Below are 22,270 nucleotides of genomic sequence, written 5' to 3' on the forward strand. Positions count from 1 at the left end.
TTTCGAAAATAAAAATAAATCTCTTTTTTTCAAAAATATATATATAAGTATTTAATTCAATCGTTTTGGTTTTAAATCAAATAATTAAACAACTATTTAAACTTTTAGGGTGAAAAAGGATAAATAATTTACTGTAACAAATTGCGATTAAATTTGCCATTAGTAGTACATGTCTGCATATGTTTATATATTCATTGAATACATTCGTCGAATTAACATTCGGATAACATGCATAAAGCATGTATTAAGCTTCCAAAAGGCTTTCATTCATCCAACGAAATTAACTATTAATCTAAACAACGTCATTCGAAACAAAGCTAGAGCATGTAATAATAGTCCACTCAATGAAATAAATTTGAAACATAAAAAGAAGAGAAATTAGACGAGTATATATGTTATAACATAGAATATTTTGAAAAGTTAATCAGTCCACGGTTTCCAGCACGTGGTGTTTGTTCTCTACGCATACGGCGTGCCGCTACGTAAACAATATTGCGTAACTTATCATTTACACATCGAGATTCGAGTCGGTATAAATCGCGTGCCGCTTGCTATATTGTCGGCATTAATTTTCAAGACGTGATCGCGACAAATGCTTATCAGAGGATGCAATTATTCTCTATGATTATTACAATTAGCGATCATTTGCTCGAACGGGTAACTCTCTTGAGATTGAAGACTTGCGAGCGTATCGCGGTGACGGTTGTTTATCGACGCAGGTGTTCCGCGCGATTCATTCGCTTAAAGTACGAGCAACAGGCAATTACGAGTTATTAGTTCACCGTGATATTTACGCGCAACGACAGCTATATTCCTTAAACGGATCCTTGGATTCGAGTACGGCGGGAAGTGATACACGAATCGCCGGGGAGAACAATTTAAGAGTGATATTCATGACACATCGATCGCTTTAGTTTGTATTGTTTTTAACAATTATTATAATTTGAAACACGGGGGACAGAATATTCATCAGTTATTTTATCATAACAGAATATTCAATGTACACAGTTATTTTATCATGCATTAGAAATTTCATAGCGATAATTGACGGCGCTCATTCTTCGACATGCAACAGCATGCAACATATTACATACGGCACATTGTTGCGTTCACGTGAGGTATCATCATCCGCCCGGCGAGGCTCGAGTCGCTCCGGATCGTAGCATTATTGCTTACGTCTCGAAACGCGGTCGCGGCAGGTATTGAGAGAAACCCTCACGTACAGCATTTCCCGCGTACAATGAACAATTCTTAACGCGCGCAATTAATTAATTACAATGCAATTAGTGTCTCGTAAAACGTATCGAAGCGACGGCTATTTATCAACTGCGCGTACATTTCGCGCAATTCAATTTGTTCGAGATAAAATTCCAAAACAGGGAGGAATTATAAATTGTACAAATCATTTAACCCGCGCGATATTCACGGGTGAATGATTATCTCGTCGTTTTTAAACGTAATTGTTCTTGAATCGAGGACGTGTGGCGTAATTTGGATAATGGAAAGCCGCGATATATCGCTCGTACGTGAAATAATAACACATGAATTTCATTCGAAATGCTCGAAATGTATTGCGGACGTGTTGCGATTTGTTATTCAAAGCGCGAAAGATTCGCGCAAAGTAAGTACGACGCTGAAGTACTGAGGATCGAACGAAGGTAACATTGTCGCGGATGAGCACGTGAACGTGAAGTTGGCTGCGATTGCGAATTACGTCATATTGCGAGACGTCCTGAGCGCATCGTAATTTGTCCGCTCGCACCTTTTCGCATTATTCTTTCGTCCCCGTAAAGTGCGTATCGCGCGTGTGATTGACGTGTGAGAGTGCCAAGTAAATATCGCGTAATCGTCGTATTCTGAAAATTCGTTCGCGCGCGTAGTGAGTCGTGGTTCCGCGAGTGAATGTGCGAGTGCCAAATAGGAACAACAGCGTGGAGGAGGAGGAGGAGACGAGAGAGAAGCAGGAGGTCTACAAAGCATCCGACATTGACGTAGCAACGATAGGTGAGTGATTTATGTACTTTTTTACATGCCATTTGCGGAATTAACTGTCCATTTTCATTTTATTTGGATCGTGCGTGTTTCGGATAATTTACACAAGAAGTGGAGGGAAGATATTTATGTATGAGGTTAAGTGCGCATTGCTATTTTGGATTATCTTCGTTGTCTATAACTCAAGATTTTACCGTTCACAGAATGTTGCTACGTAATATGAAAGTGATTGCGATCCCGACATCTTTGTATTAAGACAATTTCTTCAATTAATCCACAGAGCAGGATATTGAAATCGCCGTGTGATTGAACACTGTATACGATTACGTCATCCGGAATCGCAGCTTTGCCTCACTTTGCCGCGACCCAGTTGTGACATTTCGATCGATGCGAATAAGAGATCACTCCCGCGCGCGTCTTTTGCCCGTCGGAGTCTGCAATCACCGAGGATATACCGGTTCCAATCCCCTGACTTGCGTGACAGGTCGCTACGCGATGTGTCTTTTTTTTCTTTTTTTTTTAATCGTGTCGCATGCTCGCTCTGCGCCCTAATCGTCCCTAAACGTCGTGGGTCGTCGGGGTAACGAGATGCAAGTCGCGAAGCCGATTAAGATTGAGCGTAAGAGGATCTGACGGAGGCGGTCGTAAGAAAAAGCACGGGCGATTTATTTCGGACGCGGACGTCAGTTTTTTCACTCGCCGCGCTCGGGCGCGCGCGCGTTTATTTCTTCTTTTCCCTCTTTATGTTTTTTTTTTCTTCGAATCGTAAAGTTGCAATATACTGAAATATGCGGCTCCCGGTACGCTTGTAGATCCTCCTCATCCGTCTTCTTTAAAGAGTTAACGCTGTCGGATAATTGAATTCCATCTAATTTTACATGTTCGTTGTAATTATATTATTTGCGCGTTTATTCGCGATCAAAAATGGTAATCGATATAAGTGATCGTCGTCTGATACAATAAGTGCGATAATTTTGCTGGATGAATTCTCTGTAAAAATAGCGAACAAAAAGTAGCGGCGCGGCGGCGGTGAGATCAGCCCCGTAGAGATAAATCGTAGAGATTAAGCGATCATTTGATCATAAGCGATAATTTGTTTATGCAACGCGCATCGCGTTAACGATATCGAGGAAGTTCCGTCATGATTGAATTTGCAAAAGACTTCGCTTCGATCGCAAAGTGCACGTTGAAATCATCACTCCTGGAGAATGATGTGCATGATACGAGTATATTCTTTCAATATACTTTCAATATAGTTTTCCCACGTACACTTATTACGCTCGTTTGCTTTATAGGTATGCGCGCCGTATATGATGCCCCGCAAGATATATGATGACTCGCAAGATTAGCGCGCGGTCCGCTCAATCTGCAACAGTAACGAAATTCGTCCTCACCCTCGCTCGACGTGTAAAAATTTCTGAGAAAATTACTTTCAATGACGGCGACTCTAATCACTTACCCATCCATCACTATCGATATTTTTACTTCGCACAGCCTCGTTATGTATGGCCCGCGAGCTGCATCATCTTGCTGCCAACGCGCGCTCATTCTCATTTCTTGCTCTTGAGACAAAAACTATTTCAGCGGATTTTATTAGCCGTTAAATTAATTAACACGAAAAAAATTATTCATAAAAGAATATAAATTTTAATAGAAATTATGAATGCATTTAAAACGTCTAATTTTTGCATTTAATATATCTGGTATTTAATGAGATAAAATAAAAAATATGCAAAATGTGATGGTGTTTGAAGTATAATTTTTTACTAAATTATCTTTAAATTTTTTCTGGAGAAACTTTTGTCTTCGAATCGTTACAGATCTAAAATTAGAGAAAATCTTAACACACACACACACACACACACACACACACACACACACACACACATAATGTCACGCAAATTTTATTTAATTTTATGCGTGACATATATATAAAAAAACTTTCTCCATATTATATCTTTCAAAATAACGTTTTGCGTGTTTTTCGAAATTTTGTCGAGCTGGCGAGGATCAGACGGACCTTTGTTCGGGGATTACGAGTCGGCGTCTTAACTGTGCTGATTCGATTTCACGTTCGGGCTACTTTCGCCGAGGTACCAAAAACGTTGTTACATCGGCTTCCTTTTTCCATCGTCTTCGTCCTTGCGGACGCGGCCTTCCCTATAATTATTTCCCTCGCCTTCCCTCGTTGTTTCTTTCTTTTTTTTCCGTCACGGACGGGCTTCCCCGACGCGGACCTTCGAACGGACACTATCCGCGCGTCTCGCGGAGGCTAATAGATTCGAGGATACTCCGCGCCGTAGCTGTTAGCGGATATTAATCTTCATTACGAGAGCTGTCTCCGATGTGCGCGATATTCCTGAATCGGTCGTAAGATTAATCTAATCAATTTGCAGTACTGCCTAGCTATTAGCCTCAATCAAATTTGAGCGCACTGTTGCACACTAATATGACATCGTTCTGCGTCCACATTCAATCACTCTGACTTACCAGAATTATTTAAAAACGAAAATAACGAGCGTCCGATCGTTTATCAAAACGATGCCTCACGCAGCGATTACATGCCGATCACTATCTTCATCCGCGGCTTCTTGTTTTACGACTATTAGACTTAGAATTATTACGAGAATTAGAAGAATTAGAAATTAGAATCTCAGTGAAATCATCGTCGAGATTCAGGTAAAATCGTCGTCGTCAAAAATCATCAGCAAAGTTTATCTGTACGTTGGACCGTCGGCGGCGTGATTTCATATACGGCTCGTCGACGCTGGTTATGTGCCTGTGTCAGGATGGAGTACGGTTTGCCGATAAGAGGCCGTAAGGTCATCTCTCACAGCGAGACGCTTAATACGGGAAGCGCAATAATAATCGCTGGCTTTCGAGATATACACCGGTGCAGTGGCATGAAAGAGGACTTGGAGATAATCGCACTTGTGCAACGTACTCCATTTCACGTACTAATTGTCCATTTGGTCGCAGCTCTTTATTCATGTTACGTTCGCAGTTACGTAACAGGATCTATGTACATTAAGCAAGTATAATTAAATAAGAGGTATTAATTCTTAAGAGCATAGCGTATTATACGTTGTAATCTTCCATCATATGGACTTTTGCTCGTCATTGTGACGTTTCTGTCATATATTTTATATATACAGAACGATATATTGGATGTATAGTCTTGAAATTTTTTTAACAAAAAAATATATATTACATGTTATTTTTTATTCTACTTTTTAAAAGTGAATCAGTGGAATCATCATTGATTTTCAGTGTACATAATTTTTCAGTGGTATCTTAGAACTGTGTATAATAAACAGTAACTATTTTAATGTTGTTTAAGTGATAATATACTGATTCTCAAACAGAGTATATTATCACTGAAAGACAGTGAGTTTCACTGTCAAACAGTTTTGAGAACTGAAATTTATTGTTTTTCAGTGATATTCACTGTTTGAATCATTGAAACAACATTGAAATAGTTACTGTTCATTATACACAGTTATAAGATACCACTGGAAAATTATGTACACTAAAAATCAGTGATGATTCACTTTTAGAGAGTATGTTAAGAAATTTTTTAAAGTGACTTTTCATGTTTTTTCATGCCTTCGTTTGTTCTGTTTATTTTACAAATTCTTATGAGAAAGAATTATTAATTATTTACTTGAAAATAAATAGGTAAATTATTAATTTTATTTTGACAATACTTGTCATATTTGCCTTAATATTGTTTAATTTCATTTTAATAATATAGAAACTCACGCGATAAAGAGTTTCTCACGACTATTAGCACTTGCGAATTGCAAGCACGATCAACGCGAACGAACAATGACCCGCATTATTTGAATGACACTCGATGACATTAAACTGGCGCTTTGTTCTTCTCGCATCGGCTCTTTAAAATTTTGCCACGCTAACGAGCGTATTGTAAACAAAATCGAAACCATCCGATCCTCTTACCTTTGACTGTCAAAGTGCAATTTTCCGCCAAGAATCTCTCAAAAGCTCCGTGTTCTCAAACGCCAGGAATTGAATTACAAAGAGCGACTTTACGAGGAAATGCATAAAAACGATATCCCTCCAATCGATCGCCGGGCATCCCCGGTCAGCATCCCAGTTAGCAATCAACGTGTATTATGCGGATGCAAAAAACTCATCGCGCCATTATAGAGGCCGCAATAAAGCGATCTAGCGTAAGCCCATTTTAGCACTCTATATTAGATTGAATGTATGTGCCGCGGAAATTACGATGCCTCCTGCAAAGCAAGCGCTATATAGACAAGGCTGTCGAGTGCCGTTCTGCGCAGCGTTTCCTTTAGATCCAAATAATTACGCGCGAGGAAGCTCCTAATTGATTCGTCGCGGTACGAGCCCCGGCACGAAGAAGGCGTATAAGGCACATCCCGTGGGACGTGATTGCAATTTACGCCTGGAGAGAAAGTAGACCAATAGCGTTGTTGCGTCCAACGTACACTTTTCAGCCTCGCGGGACTCCAATAACCGCAAAGCCGCGTATGTGTACGCGCGTTTCCCCTTCGGATTAAAGTCGGCTATAAGATACGTTTTTCCCTCGTCACTTTGTTGTCCATTAAAAACCGAGTGACTTTCGTAAAGGTGCCGCATCGCGTACATGAAAACCTTTGAAGGGTGGGTAAAGTTTAAAAGAAAAAAATATCTTAAGAAGCTGTTTCTGTTTTTTTCTTTAACGCGTCCATAAGAATTCATCCCGTCTAAAAATTATGGCATAGTGAACGCTCTTATCCGGTGCAAACGTATCTGCAAGTCACGCAGTACATTCACACCTACATTCAGTACATTCTCCGCAACGTTTCTTGCGCGCGGGCCGGAGTTCGAGGTACTTCCGACCAGCGGGATAGAGCCATAAAACCCTGGAAAAAATAACGTAACCACCGGCCAAGCACTTGACACTGGGGGTTTATACGCGTTACTCTCGATGGAAGTGGCTCGTGTGCATCTGGTCGAAGCCGGCCATACGAGGTGAGGGCGGCTCGAGGTGGTCTCGCGGGGAGGAGGGGAAAGAGCAGGATGTAGGAGGATGTTGTTGTTGACCCATGGGGCAGGAACAGGTTTCGAATTCGGATTATGCCGACCCGAAACCGCTTCTCCGTACAACACAGCCGTTCTCCTTACGATCGTTCCCCGTACAAGCCGCGCCGTGATGTGTGTATGCGTGCGCGCATCGACCCCCCACGCAATCCTATAGTAAAAGCGCTCCTCCGGCTCCGATTCTCCTTCTTCGTCCTTGAAACCTCCTCTCCCGTCGCTGTTCCCCTCCTCGAGGTAGCTCACGCGAGAGCGGCTACGTTGAAGTGCCTCCGCAGAGAGAAAGAGAGAGAGAGAGGGAGATATCCTCTCCCGATAATATATATTCACCTTCGACTCCACCAGAGCGGGAGCAGGTAGCGGGGAACCTAGATCGTAAACGCGTAATCATCCTGTTCTCGAAATAAGACGCATAAGGGCAAGATTCGAGAAAAGGACGAAGAAAGATGTAAGGAGGAAAGGAGAAGCTCTCTCTTTCTCTTTTTCTCTTTCCTCCTCTTCCCTGCCTGCTCTCTTGATCGGGTCCAGTTTGAACCGACTCAAGTTCGCGGAGGAGGTTATCGTCCTTGAGGCGAGTCTTGGGACGGGACGTACTCCGTCACGGATGACAGGTCCCTTATCCCTTGGTTGCTTATCTTGCTCCTGTTTACCGACGGCAAGAAGATAGCGGAGGAAGGGCGCGACGATTTCTTCAGCGCGGCGTCCAACCAAGAAACAATTTTCCGCGTGACAGACACGAATAAAGACACGAATAAAAAAGCAATAATAATATTCTATATATATTTTTCGAGACGTTCCCTCTTACGATACAATTTCGGGAGAATTTTGCCGGTTTTCCGGTATTCAATTTTTAGAATCCCACATGAATTATAACAGCAAAAGAAGGGTTTTCCTCCTAATGCAATTGTTATGTTTTTATTTCTAATCTAAGCATCTTTTTATTTATTTCTTTTTTGGAAGAAAACATCTTTTTTTACTTTTAACAAATTAAAAATTTTATTTTTCATTACTATAATTCTTGACATATGTTATATTATTCTCTTAGCTCTTTATATACGCAACTGCATTATGTATGAAATTTGCGCCGAGATATTCTCGCGTTTAATTATCCAGCATTTGTCGCATGAGCATATATAATGCATGAGAAACACATTTCATTTCATGGAATATGCGATTCGTGACTCCAATCGATGTTCGCTGCAGGTGTCGCTTTCTAAAATGCGCTCGGGGTATTTCGACATTTCTCATGAAACGTTTCCGAACGTGCTTTCAGTAGCCCAAACAATACAAAGAATTTAATAACGGTCCATTTCGTATTGAACGCGATATTTCTTACCGGAGGAAAAGAAATATCGGGCGCCTCTTTCTGTTGAAGATTTCTCTTTCATTGCATACCGCTATTTTTATTACGTTTGATGTTTGAATATGGAGTATATATTGAGATGTAACTGAATAATATAAATCACGAATCTCTATCTTGTATAGCCGTGTGAGAAATGCATAATTGTCACTCTAGCCCTGTGATTGAAGCAAAAGCCGCGAACTTCTACGGCCAACAATAAGTAACGAGCAGATGTCAATTCCCAGCGTCGTTAATAAAGCGACGCTCTCTTAATACGGGCTACGAGACGACGTCTATATACGAGAGCACGCATAGAGGACGAGGAGTGCTGGTTCTCAGTCCGTACACTCTTGAATCGCGCTTCAAGGGGTCTTTCGTTCCGTTGTTCGACGACGACGATGACGACGACGACGACGATGGCGACGCTACTTCTGCGGTGCGTACGCACTTCAGGTACATGTCCGTACCCGCGGCGAGTTTCTAACGGTGCCCCGCGTATGTACACATTAGAAATTGTTTACGATTATTACGCGCAAGGATCTCCCGCGGTGCAAATGGTAACTTCGAGCGACGAGGATTTTTAAACTGATAAAGGACGTGCGAATGCGCGCCGCTTCCCGTTTCCTCGGTCCCTGGAAATCGCATGTCGATGGCGTTACGGCCACAGGGATATTAATAATGCTCTTTAATATATTTCCATGTGTTCTATAAATTTATAATATAGATATAGTTAAATTATTAGAAATGCCGTACATTAATGATTAAAAGACATGCCATAGATATATTAACTTAAATTAGATTTATTCGCAAATAACAGTAATTTCGTTGCGTTTCCTTTTTATCATTTTCTTACATCACTAATTGCACATTTAATTTTCCGACATTCTTTGACTTTTATGTATTATTATTTATGTGTATTTCTTAGCTTCTGTCAGTTTTAGACAGCGGAGATGAGAGACGTGATGCGCTATCCCGTCATTTTCTTACAGCCTAACGCGAATAACATAACGACGTTGCTTTTTCGTTCCCCAATTATCTCGGTTTCCTCTCTCTTTTTCTCCTTGTTCTTCTCTTCCTCTTTTTTTTGATTACGGATTTTTGACCACCAGAGTCGCGACCAGAGCAACGACTCGGAACGAAAGACTCTATTTCACATTTTAGCTACATACGCGTTTCATTTTTATTTAACGCATTTGTTACTTTGTTACACGAATCATTTTTATTTAATGCATTTGTCACTCTGTTATAAATTATATTACTTTCTTACGCTTTATTACTTTTCGCGGTTCTCTTTTCTCTCAAGTCCCACGGAGAGTTTAGTTTAACTCGCGGAACGGCGTTCCGTATAAGCGTCTCAATCTCGAGTATCGCCGCCACGTCGACTGGCGCCAACTTAGCGGCGGCTGCGCGAACTTTCGAACTGGCTTCCACCACCGCTCGCCCGCCAACCCCTGCCGCGCGAAAGGAAGAGAGAGAGAGAGAGAGAGAGGAGAGTCGACCGACGCGCGTGGAGCCGATACCAAAGCCGCGTCGTACGAGTCTCTCGCGTTCAGTCGGCGTTTAGCTGCCAAGGCTTCGCTCAACGGCGATTCGTAATTCGTTTCTCTCGCGTCGCGTCGTGCGATCGTACATAAACAAAAATCGCGGACGCGTCGCGGCGCGGCGTGGCGTTCTGTCCGTTCGTCGCGGTTTTCAGTTCGATCGCCGTCCTCTTTGTGAAATATTCGGATACGCGTTTCGGAGCAGTGACTTGATGGTGCGGCGCGATTGTATCACTCACGCGGCTCGCACTGCACGGGACACTGAGTTGTGCATTGAGTACAGGAAATCGGCGCTGCTATGGAGCCGCGGGATTGCTAATTGATCGGATCTCTCACCAGTTTCGGCGCCGGTGAGTAACCTCTCCGAATGTCGAATCTTCGATCTCGGCAGCGCGCGATCCTCGGTCACCCCGATTCCCAATTGCGACAATTGCTGCGGGCTGCTTGTTTCCTACTTTTGTCACTTGTTTTCTCTTCTTTTCGCGCGGCTGGAACGACGATTTCGATTGAGATTAATGAGGTGACGTCCGTCGCGCACGTGCGACACGAGTGTCACGAGCTTCGTGCTCCAATTTCGCGCGCATCCCCCGGGCGGCCATGATTCGTCGTTTGTTTTGGCAAGCGGAGCCGGAGCACGAATTTAGGCGTGCGATCGTATACGTCATGAATAAATCTCGGGATTCGAAGTCACAACTTTTTCTTCTTGGCGCTAAATCCTGCAAGCAGCATGTATTAAGCATACCGATTATTACAGTAATTAGCACCTCTTATACGGTTAACGTGTTACACTTCGTGCAATCAATATATGACAACCGATAGTTTTATTCATAAGCACGAGTCAGATTTACATTGTAAATCGACTTAATTAGCATTCCCACTAAAGAGACAGATGCATGTTTTTTTGTTGCCTGTTTACATTCCTTGAAAATGTTGTTGCAAATGCGAATATTAATAACATAATTATTATTAATATTTTGTTAATATTCATAGTATTAATATTTTATTGTAAAATCACGCGCTGATATTCTCGTCATTAACATCAACGCTATCGACATTATTCGGCGTAAGCTTAATAGCATCACTTGTTTAACATCGTTTAATAGCTTTGTCATAATGTTATGAATCTTATTGAAATATTCACACGATTGCAATACTTTTAATACACGCGATTAAAATATATTCATTATGCATTAATGCTATACGTCGAGAAGCGAAAAAGAAAAGAAGTATCGTTCCCATTTCTCATCGCTCGAACACGAGACGTTTGTATTCCTTCGTCAACGCCGTTCTTGAGTAAACATTCGAGACGAGGGGTAGACCGTTTTTACATGCGTCGTATCTTTCATTAGCGCTTTTACATCCTTCGACGCGTCACCGCGCACATCTCGCGCGGGAGATTCTGTTGTATACCGGGTGTCCGCGTCGTTACCGCGATGCCGTGAGAGGAAACGAGAGAGAGAGAGAGAGAGAGAGAGAGAGAGGAAGAGAGAGAGAGAAATCGAATGGCAGCGACGATTCTGGCATTTAACGATCCAGTTAGTCCGATTCTCTTCTTCCTTTGGTCACTTTGTTTATGTCGGCGTATTAGAGTCGCCCGTTCCATGTCTCTTTTTCCTTCTCTCTCTCTCTCTCTCTCTCTCTCTCTCTCTCTCTCTCTCGTCTCTTTGTCTCTTTCCAAACGGAGACTGGCTTCGGAGCGGTACAAATCACGGACGGCGACAGAGGTCGTAATCCCGAGAGCGGGAGAGGAATCTGGGGGGATACAGAGTGAAAAAGAGAAAGAAAGAGGGAACGATACGTGTGTATGTATATATATATATATATATATATTTCCTCTATGTGGTGATTAGCGCGATAGTAATAATTTCGCCGCATAGTAAGGCATACTTGATGTTGTGGTTGAGCCGCTCGTCACGGGCTTATCCGTGCACACGCCGTTTATGAGGCACGCGGTATACGAGAGGAACGCTCGGTGCTATCCCTCCCGAGCACGATCGTATTATTTGAAGATTGAGAAGACCTGAATAAATAATAGTAGCGTTATGACACTCTTCCTTTTTTTCTTAAAGCTGCTCATATCTTGCTCGTTATCGCTAGTATATGTAATGTGTCAAGGAGGTACGTCACGTTGTTACGAAAGTTGAATTGTCTCCGAGATAAATTCTCGTTGTAGTAAATCAGTAGGAGGATAGATGATTCACGAAGCATCGTGAAAGTATACCACCACGATACTTAATTAAACTTACAAATGAGTAACGATTTAAAATCCTTCAGCTATATATCGAAATGTCAATTATAAATCAGTACTATCGACTTGCTTCTCGGTCATTGATTTTAGTATAATGATCACGTTATTTATTCATCAACGAGATTCCCTCTAAAATAATTGATTCGAAGCGGGATTAATATTCAATTTGAAAATTAATGACATTTAATTTTGTCATCATCAAATTTCATCGACAAATATTATTTATCGAGACGTTTGTATCATTAAAACGAATCACTTTGGAAATATTTATTGATATCACATCGATAGATTTTATCAATTTCTTGTATCTGCTTTTAAAAGAAAATGAACGATTACTCTCTGTTTTTCTTTGTGTAACGCATGTTATTATTCGAATCCAGCCTGGAGGCTAGATACGATTTTTTTTACAAGTAATATGCAACGAGGATCTATTAGTATTAAAATCCTTCAAAGATTAAAAATTTATGATCTATGAAACGTTTAAAAATCTAATAATTTATGAAAAGACGTCGTCATAAATATTGTCAGGTATGAATAATATTGCACGTTAGACATATACACTCGCGCTTTGTTTTTTACCAATTATTATTAACAGAATTTCACATATATCATCATGCGCAAGCGTTGATCGTTCGATACGAGGAAACCGCGCGCGTCGTTCCCGAAGACGTAGCCACTTCGCTTTTGTACGACCTATAAAAATTTATATAAAAGTATCCCGGGCGCAGCACGACTCGTCGTGAGGACATGAATAATTTATTGAAGCGTGTCCCCTACGTTTCGTGCCTTCCGAAGAAGAAAAGGAGGAGGGAAAGAGAAAGAGAAAAACGTTGTGTCGTTTACGATCAGAGGCCTGGATTTTTGGTTCCCTCAGTTCCTCGGCCCTTCGTTCCGTTGAGTAACAATAACAGACGCGAATTCACGCAATCGTTAATCGATGTCACGGATTGTAAAACATATCATAATCGACGCACGTGCAACAACACATAATTTGCGCTTCGCAGGACGAACGTTGGTAATAAACTTAAAGTTGTCGCTCATAAAATCGTAAGCAAATATTTCACTGCTTAAATAAAGAATAGAGATGCGCGAGTTGCAGCATGAAAATATTTATTACACTCAATTACATAATCAAAACATATTTAATCATGTTCAAGATATTTCGCGTGTAACTTTATCACGATGTTAATTCTTGAAAATAAAAAAAAGAAACGAAATGATGTACCTATAATTGATTAATTAATCGCGATTATAAAACTCGTTTTTCTATATCGTAGATCTGTCAGACTTTCAATTTTGATTCCGCGCGCGCATCATTTACGTGCCGTTAATCGGAACATTTAACGTATTAATCTTCGGAAGTATCTGGCGAATGCACACTTCGCGAATGGACACGTGAGGCAGATACAATGTGAAACGGGCCCAACGTGAAAACCGCAGATCGAGATACGCGCGCAATTCGCGTGCAGCGTGTTCGGAACACGCTGCACGTCGTGTCGCACTCGGCCTGCATGTTGCGCTGCTCTCGTATACCCGGCTGTCTAGATGTAATGGCCTGTCCGACTGATGAGTACATGTAACGGCATGACGGCTGCGCGAGATAAAAAAGGGCCGTAATTTATACGATTTGCTTTACACATCCGTTTATTAGCGCGCCAGCGTATTTCTGCCCGCGTTGAATTTTGAACGAGGAGCGATTTCATACAAACTTTCGAACGAACGTTTCTGAGGACGACAATGGGAGTTCCTTTCCGAATGTTGCGGTTAACTGGGGAATAGTTATTTTATTTGGGTGCGCGCGCGCGCGCGCGTGTGTGTGTGTGTGTGTGTTGTGAAAGGTAGCCGTGAGAGGTTTTCAAATTTCAGGTTTACGGTATAAATACAATTGGGTCTTTTATATTGGCGGATCGCGCGAGGCAGATATTCGTACAGGTATCCAGGGCAAGACTACCTGAGACTTCGCGTGAGCTTGCAATAATATTACGAGTATAACTGGATATATCGCTGGATGTATGTGTATATCACTTATTAGTATTTTTTTTTTTTTATTAATTTTCTATGTCGAATATGTAATATTTTGTTTAATTTACGATTATTTATTCACATATTTATACATTTTCTATATTTAATATAATATACGTAGTTGTTACAGCGTATACATTATGTACTTATGATACGAATATTATTAACCAGATTTAATAGACAGCGCGATCCTAATATAAGTAACTTTACGGTGGGATACGACGATAGTTTCTCCCCGAACCCGTCCGTAAGTTCCCATCGATGATGAGCGCGCTAATCGGACGGCGCACTTATCGCGGAAAAAGTAACGGTACGAGAGCGACGCGCGATGAGAGGAGAGGCCAGGCGTGTCCAAAGTTATCGCCGCGCCGAAGAAAGACTTTCGCAACGTGCTGTTCTCACGACATAAATTAAAATCCGGTACGAGTCGGAGCTTGTCTGCCTACCGAGTTTTATGATCGCGAACGCCGTCGATTCTCATGACTTGCGTCGATCCTAATCTCTGTCGGATAGACATTATAGGAGCATTTCGGTATCGTAATAGGATTATGCAGGGTATTAAGTCCGAGCCCACCGCGGGGACACTGTCTGCTGAACATTTCCTGCCCGATAGCACTCTCGTCATCTCGGCTAAGGCGCTACATGACCTACATTTACACAAACGCGTGCACAGGGAGGAAAAGGGTTTTGCTAAAGCTACATCAAAGCTACATTTAGGCTCTTTTTATTTAATCTGCTGATAGAGACCTCTAAAAAATTATTTACTTAAACTCATAATTAAAGGCATAATCTTTCAGATAGACTCCAAAAAATAATTAAAAACGCGTATTTTTTATGAAATATTTATAATCTCTTATATCTCTTTGCTATAATTAAATAGACTTGATATTATAATTTGATATTATAGTTTGTCTTCCACGAAAAATAATAGTTAGATGTTAATTCTTACGATTATTTATTTTTTTTATAATTTTTAGTATTTTACGTAATGCTTTTTTTTAAATTTTGTATCTTGAAATTATGCGATTAAAATTTCAACTACAGAATTATATTGGGTAGTGGCTTAATTCTCGGCCGAGCCTAACTCGGATCATTGATGGTCATAATTACAACCCGCTGCGTTTCCTCGGGACCGAGGAAAATATCTGGTTTCTCGAAATCCCCGGAGCATAGCACAGCAAGCTCTCTCCGTGCTCTCTTGCGTAAAGCTTTATCTACCCCGTTCAGATTAGACACGCGTCCGCGCTGACGGAACGACAAATTCGAGACGATCAAAGGGAAGCCGGTGTCGTGAAGTGTAGAGTATTATATTCCCCAGGGTGACGACGAATCCCATATTTGAGCGTTCAAATACTGTAGTGTCGGGTAAATTTAAAACTGACACTCTCTCGCTCGTTTCGACATTAATCTCTCTGCGGCCGCGGTGCTAATATGTTCGTCCGTGGTGAAGATATCTGCAAAGTTGGCAATCTCTTCAGGCGATAATTGTTACGTTACGTTAAACCTATAAGAGATTTTATTGTCGGTTTTTAAAAAGTTTAATGCCGAGGAACTTGGAAAATTAATGGTCCTTGATTTATATTGATGTCTTGGGACGAGAAATAACAGTAGCAATTTGTGATATGAAAATGAATTTATATCTAATATCAGTATAACATTCTCTCTGTATAACGGTATATCAGTATCTATAGTATCTATTACTTCCGAGATATGGCGAGCGATTATTTATGAACTATAAAACTCAAACGTTCTTCTATAAGTTTTCACATTGTGCATCGACGCTCGGCTTTCTAGAATCCAATATCTTTTTACAATACTTATACAGAGTAAAGGATTAGCATAAAAAAAAGCATCGTAAAGACATGTTTCGATGCTTTTTCGTGAAGTCGAGGGTGGGTTGTAAACTGTTGGTCGAAATCGGTTTCGGACGGTGTCGATATCGACTAACTGCCACAACGTGATTTAGTGTCCGTGACCTTCCGCGCCTACGCCACTGCAGCCTCGGCGGCAAGACGATATCCAGACCTTACGGAAGGGCCGCTTTTTGTCGGAGGGCTCGAATGGCGCGAAATCTCTTTGCTGTTCAGGAACCCCACGGTCAACCATTGTCGAGAGCTGTCGGATGCAGATCGAAATTTTTAAAACGTTGCTTAACTATCTTCGCTGCGTGATTCCTGACAGGAAAGAAAAAGAGAGAAAGACGGTAAAACGTTGTACAGATTGTGTGCGTCTTCTGAAAATCGCGTGTAGGTGACTCCAACGTGGAACTTAAAAAAGAGTCTCGAAACACACTAACCAGCGAATATAATCACTGTAATTTCACCACCGCTTGATTTTTGATGCGCATTTTGCGGTTTTCGTCTTTGTTTCTTTCCATTTCCATCGACGTATCAATTTTGCTGAAGTATCCTGACGATCGCTGTCAATTTTTGTGCAATAATCTTTTTTTCTGAGAAAACATTTTATTTTCCACGGTAGACAAAACAGATAATGAAATTTTAATATTTTTCTTGATTGCACTTACTTGTCTAAAATAAATTTAAATACAAAGTAGATATGTAAAATCTAATAACGAAAAATTGAATTTTATTTTTCTATAGATTTTGTTAAAATTTCGACTCCCTTAAAATCCTACAATGTCTGTTAATGTTTAAGAATACTTTATAATGTGAAAGCGTTTCATGCGAAAGTTTCAAACTAAGCGTAACAATTAAGCGTTAGAAAAAACTATTCTTCCAAATTTCTGGAATTTTGACAGACTGCCATGAATTTATTAAAATTCTACAACCACGGAAAATCATCCGCCAATCATCTGGCAAAGTTATCCGTAAATAGTATGTACCTAAGGTACATGAAGGATATAAATTATAAGGGTATAGTACCTAAGGTATATGAAGGATAAAAGTTACGGTAATACGATTCGATTTTTTCTTTAGGAACCATTTTCAATCCTTGTCAGTCGGGATCGTCCCCATCAAGTCTGACTCGAGCTCAACAACAAAAAGCATTAATTTTGTTTCTAAAATTATTTTGCTGCGTTGTACTGTAAATTCTTAAAAACACAGTGTGGTGGCTTTCAATAACACTGCTGGCGCCAATTTCGTCTGAGGCAAGGCCGAAAATATCACTTATCGTTTGCGAGACGAGTGCAGCCAGTCTTCTTCATGGTGGAAACGATGGATGTTGTGAACCTCTGCGTTATGTCGATCTAACGGATAACGACGCGCCTGGACCGCGCGCGAGGGAGTCTGTGAGATTATCGCGAGAAACGCTATTTTTCATCGGAGTTTTCCACGCACGCGAGCGCGTAGCGGAATCTATTATCGGATTTTCGAGCCCGAACGTTACCCGCAGCATGTTTTACGCGCGAAGAAATCGTCATTGTTCGGTCACGCTTTCCTCCGAACGCTCGTAAATCGCTTCCCGTAGCCGTACAAAACTCGAAACTCTTTACGGAACGCTCGTTTATTGCGCGGCTCCGATTACTCACACGGATTTAGATACTTTCAGATCTATCTCACGCTCGAGCTGAATGTTTTAAATCACGGTGTCTTAAGTTTCGTATATCTAACGGATATATATGTATATCAGGTTCTTACACATAAAAATTGATATGTGGGTTAATAAAATGCGAATAGAATGAAGACCCAGAATCGTGTCATGTTAATTTCGTCCGATTTAACGGAACTAAACATAATTGTATGCTTTACAGTAATTTAATGATTTTTAATTAGAACTCACGCAACATTTTATTTAAAAGAAGTATTTTATTTTATTAAACCCGTGTTAATTTTCGTGAAAAATATTGTATATCTATACATCTAGAGTTATATTAAAATCCGGGTCTAATAAATTTTTCGATGAAGGAGTTTATAAAACGTCGAGATAATCATCGCCGAGATCTTCCCGGAATAATATCTTTCGCGGTATCTTATCTCAGGTTGTGAGACTTCGCTCGTTATCATTCGCTACGACAGAACGTTCGTAATGATGTCCCGATTCCGGTTCGGCTCTTACGATTTGTGAGGCGTGAAGAAGGGTCAGAAACCAGTTTTCGGGTTCACCCACACCCTCAAGCGTGCCCAACGCTCCGGGTATGCGTATGTGTACGCGCGCGAGGGAGTACGTGATTTAAATTTTCGAAGGTCGAACGTGTGGACCACAGAGGGAGAAAAGGAAAGGCACGAGGAGAGGACGAGGAGAACCCGGTAAACGTGGGTACACGTGCTTTGCATCTGGCAGAGTTCCACGCACGCGCCGGGGAGAGACGAAAATGAAACGGGAAGTCTTCCTTCTTATGTGAAATATCTGCTCCACGGTTTTTCTCTCCCTTCCTCGTCTCGTTCCCTTGTCTCATCAATTTGGAATTACTGCCGTGTCGGTTAGTTCTCGTTACATTTGACGTTTCCGATTGGTATATCAATAGAATATATCGTTGACACAGATATAATACAACACCATATGTACTAATTCACATCTTGCTATCTTGGGCAAGGCTGCTATTAAACCGATAACGTTCCTCTTTTATCATTCTTTTCTTATTTAATGAGATAAGGTGGCACTTGATATGTCTTGTTATTAATTGATTCTCTAAATTATTATTACGCTTTTCTTATTTATATATCTTTCGTATAATATTTTCAATCAAGATTATTAATGCCCTAATAACATACCAGGAATTACTCCGTTTATTACAACTGCTACGCCGTTCATTTTGGAAAATTAAAAAGTTTCGAAAGTACATCGCAAATTCTCGATTTTTGAGGAAGATTTCGCTCCTTATAGACTGACGCCGCGCCACTCGCATATAGGACACCACGAATGTCACACGACTGTGAACGTGGCAAACGCGAACCTGTACCGGTCCTCGCGTTTCTCTCTTTTGGCCTGAGCAATGGCCAGAGCAGCCTCTCCTCTCTGCGGTCCACGGTACGAAGGATCCGTATATGGTGCTGGCCTACTACCTCTGCGGCAGCACGCACACCGGTGCACTTGTGTGTACATGCGGGTCGCTATATGGGTATAAACTCGCAGAGTTATATCGCCGACAGAAGCTCCTCTCGGAGACAAGACCGGATCGATCGGATTGGAGCAGTATGCTTGCCAAAGCGGACCAAACGTAGCGTAGAATTGAATTTGAAAAATGATTTGAAAAACAGTAGATGGATTTAGCCCGAAATAAATTCCTTGAGAATAAATATTGAGGTAACAAAATTCGCAACTTAATGTGGACAGATAAAGAACAGTTTTTATAACGTTACCGATAATGAATTGCTTACGCGAATGTAGAATGATGACGGAAGAAAAATTTTGCTATACGATATACATAAATGGAAATAAAGCGATAAATAATATTATAGTTGGTAAAGTTTTTTTTGTTCTTAACAAGTCAACAAGTAACAGTGAAGTATAATACAAAGAAATTTCTCCTGTACTTGAGTAATTCACGTTTATTCGCGCTTTTATCGCGCGTGTGAAAAATGCGCATTCCACGGCATTTCGTGTGCACGAGGAAGAAGTTGAGCCATCGTCGACTCGCGGTCGCAAGGCGATATTGCTCGATAAACGATCGCCGGCAATGTCGCGTAATGGAGTTTATAGGAGAAAATCTAAGTGTGCGCCAAGGCGCGCGTACGTGCATTCGGGTTCATCCCAGGCTCTTTGGCGTCTCAGTCCATAAATTGGAGGGTTTAGATTCGCGCGTTCGCACGCGCTTGCTTTACTCGCTGTATCGGGCCTTCACCGCCTGATTCGCGCGCGAAGATATATTGCTCGTTGTATGCGACATTAGACGTTTATGCACGACACAACGGTGCGAAAATCTATACGACTCGCTCGTATTACAGATTATTATATTCGCTATATTGCTTTATCGTTAATGCATCTTCGAGGATGTTAACAGCCGAACGCAGAGCTTTTGCGTGTGAAAATCTATCAGATACTATCGGCGCGCGTAATTCTGAATGCGACGTCCCATTACACGCATCGTGTAACATTCCGTTATGTTACTCTGTCGTTATATTGCAGTTATATTGTATATGCAAGAATTGTGGGCGCTATAAACGTATATAAATGCGAGCGTTTATACACGTGGATTAAAGCGGAGCATTTCATTTGATGCCGCGAAAATAAATGTGCATAATTTATATCTGTATTTTAGCTAAATTAGTCTTCATTATTTTATCTTTATTATCATAAATATAATACATAATTATAATCATTTGATTTTATGATTTTACTTTCATTTTTCATTTTTATATTTTATATTCAATTTTGCAATTTCTGCAGCACAAAATTAAATAAATAAAATCCAGAGTAAATTTTTAACACATATTGGAAAAATTAATGTTTTATAACATCGGATTTATTTCTGAAATTTTAATTCTAATTCGTTCGTATTTTGTCATACTTCACCGTGACATTCCAAGAATTCCGTGGGAACGCCGATTAGTCTTCTTATTTACTCCCCAACATTATTAACAATCAATTTTCTTTATCGTTAAGGTTAAAGACGACGGACGTGCCTCAGCCAAGTCAGTGAAAGTACGTACGTTTTATTTTTGAAGAACTAAATAGTAAACCAAGTGAAAACATTTAATGGCTTCGTAATGTCTTAGAGTGAAGGGGTTAAAGGGGCAAAGATTAAAATACGCGGCTCGCTGTATGTATATATATATAAACGTGGAGCTCTCTACTACATCCTTATGGCGTGCGTGCACTACATGCAGGCCTCGGCTGCATGCATGCAGTCAGGGTACTTTCTCGCCTACGGCAAGGCAGCCACCTTGGCGTAGCTATGCCTATGCGATCTCGGCGCTTTTCGCACTGGCCTCTCCCGGTCGCGACAAAATCGTTAGCATAATCTAACAATAATGATTCTTCACGGCAGCGACACTGCGCGCTTCTTAATTAATTATACGCCGTTTACTTTCCAAGCATTCGCGCGAGTCCGCGGTAGTGACGAACGCAACTCGCATTGAGAAACACCTCGCACACCTTGTGTACTTTTAATGCGTCTACGCAAACAGGGAATATATTTTTCCACAGATATTCTTAGTTACCCAAGATAAAGGCATTAACGATAAAGGTGTTCCGATTCCCGACGATAAGTCATCCACGTACTCGAATTTAACGCAATGAGTTGATCTTCCACGTCGATTTGATTTATCGACGTTTACAAATCTTTAAACGGAGTACTTAAGCGCAAAAAGCGTTTCTCTCTCGTAAAATAAAATTGCATTGCGTTTATGTATTTGTCACGGTAGTTTCGATTCCTGGCCTCTCAGCTCCGGAGCTTACATTACGTTACAGTTACATCGCCACGTCAATTATCCCATTAGAGCTCGTCGACTCGAACAGGTTCCGGCTTGATCCGGCGAGTCCAAGCCCTCTTCCACGTGTACACACGTTGACTTATCTCTGGTATACGCTCTCCTGCAGGCAGTATACCGCGTTACGCCTAATGTGAGCTCGCTGACAGGAAACGCAGGCGAGATCCTAATTTGTTGGCATTCGGTTTCTCCCGGCTGCGCGCGATCCACCTCGCCTCGGCGCTCGGGAAACAGTGGTTAGCTTATTACGCTTTACGGGGGAACGGTCCCATGAATACGCCCTTTATGCTGGCCGAACCGCTAGCGTATAAACCGGCAATGAGCGTAGGAAATGGCTTGTGCACCTTTTACAAACGTTATTTTTCCTTCCCGTGCACCGGACAAACGAAACGTTTAACGCCTCCTGCCGAGACTGCGTAACAGCTTAAGCGATTAGGTAACGACTTTTGCGAAGCTATGCACGGCCTGGCGAGTCGCGACTCGCGAGGAAACGAGAAGTTTGGCTTGAGTCGTGAAAAGAAAATTTTGAAACTTTGTGTATATATTTTTGTAGAGTCTATTCACGCAACCCGTACCCAAAAGATCCTCTATCTACACTGAGGAAAAAAATTACTTAAAACAAATAAATATGTTTCAGGTACCCCTCAAAGAAATAATTTTCTTGAAGCAAGTAAAATTTTTTTATTTTAAGTAAAAGTGTTTGCACTAAGAAAAAAAATTACTTAAAACA

The 22,270-nt window shown here is 41.1% G+C and overlaps 2 protein-coding genes across 2 annotated transcripts in view; one reads left to right on the forward strand and one right to left on the reverse strand.

The window, feature by feature from the left end:
• LOC105453226 overlaps positions 1–22,270 on the reverse strand; it is a 45,693-nt gene that overhangs the window by 6,511 nt on the left and 16,912 nt on the right. The window lies entirely within an intron of this gene.
• Positions 9,916–22,270, forward strand: part of LOC105453225 (semaphorin-5B) — an 89,219-nt gene continuing 76,864 nt past the window's right edge. The window contains exon 1 of the mRNA XM_011694994.1: positions 9,916–10,289. The gene's annotated coding sequence lies outside the window, so the exon portion shown is untranslated. The remainder of the gene's footprint in view (positions 10,290–22,270) is intronic.

Source organism: Wasmannia auropunctata, unplaced genomic scaffold (genome assembly GCF_000956235.1).
Source record: "Wasmannia auropunctata unplaced genomic scaffold, wasmannia.A_1.0 LD336001.1, whole genome shotgun sequence".
NCBI classification, from domain to species: domain Eukaryota; kingdom Metazoa; phylum Arthropoda; class Insecta; order Hymenoptera; family Formicidae; genus Wasmannia; species Wasmannia auropunctata.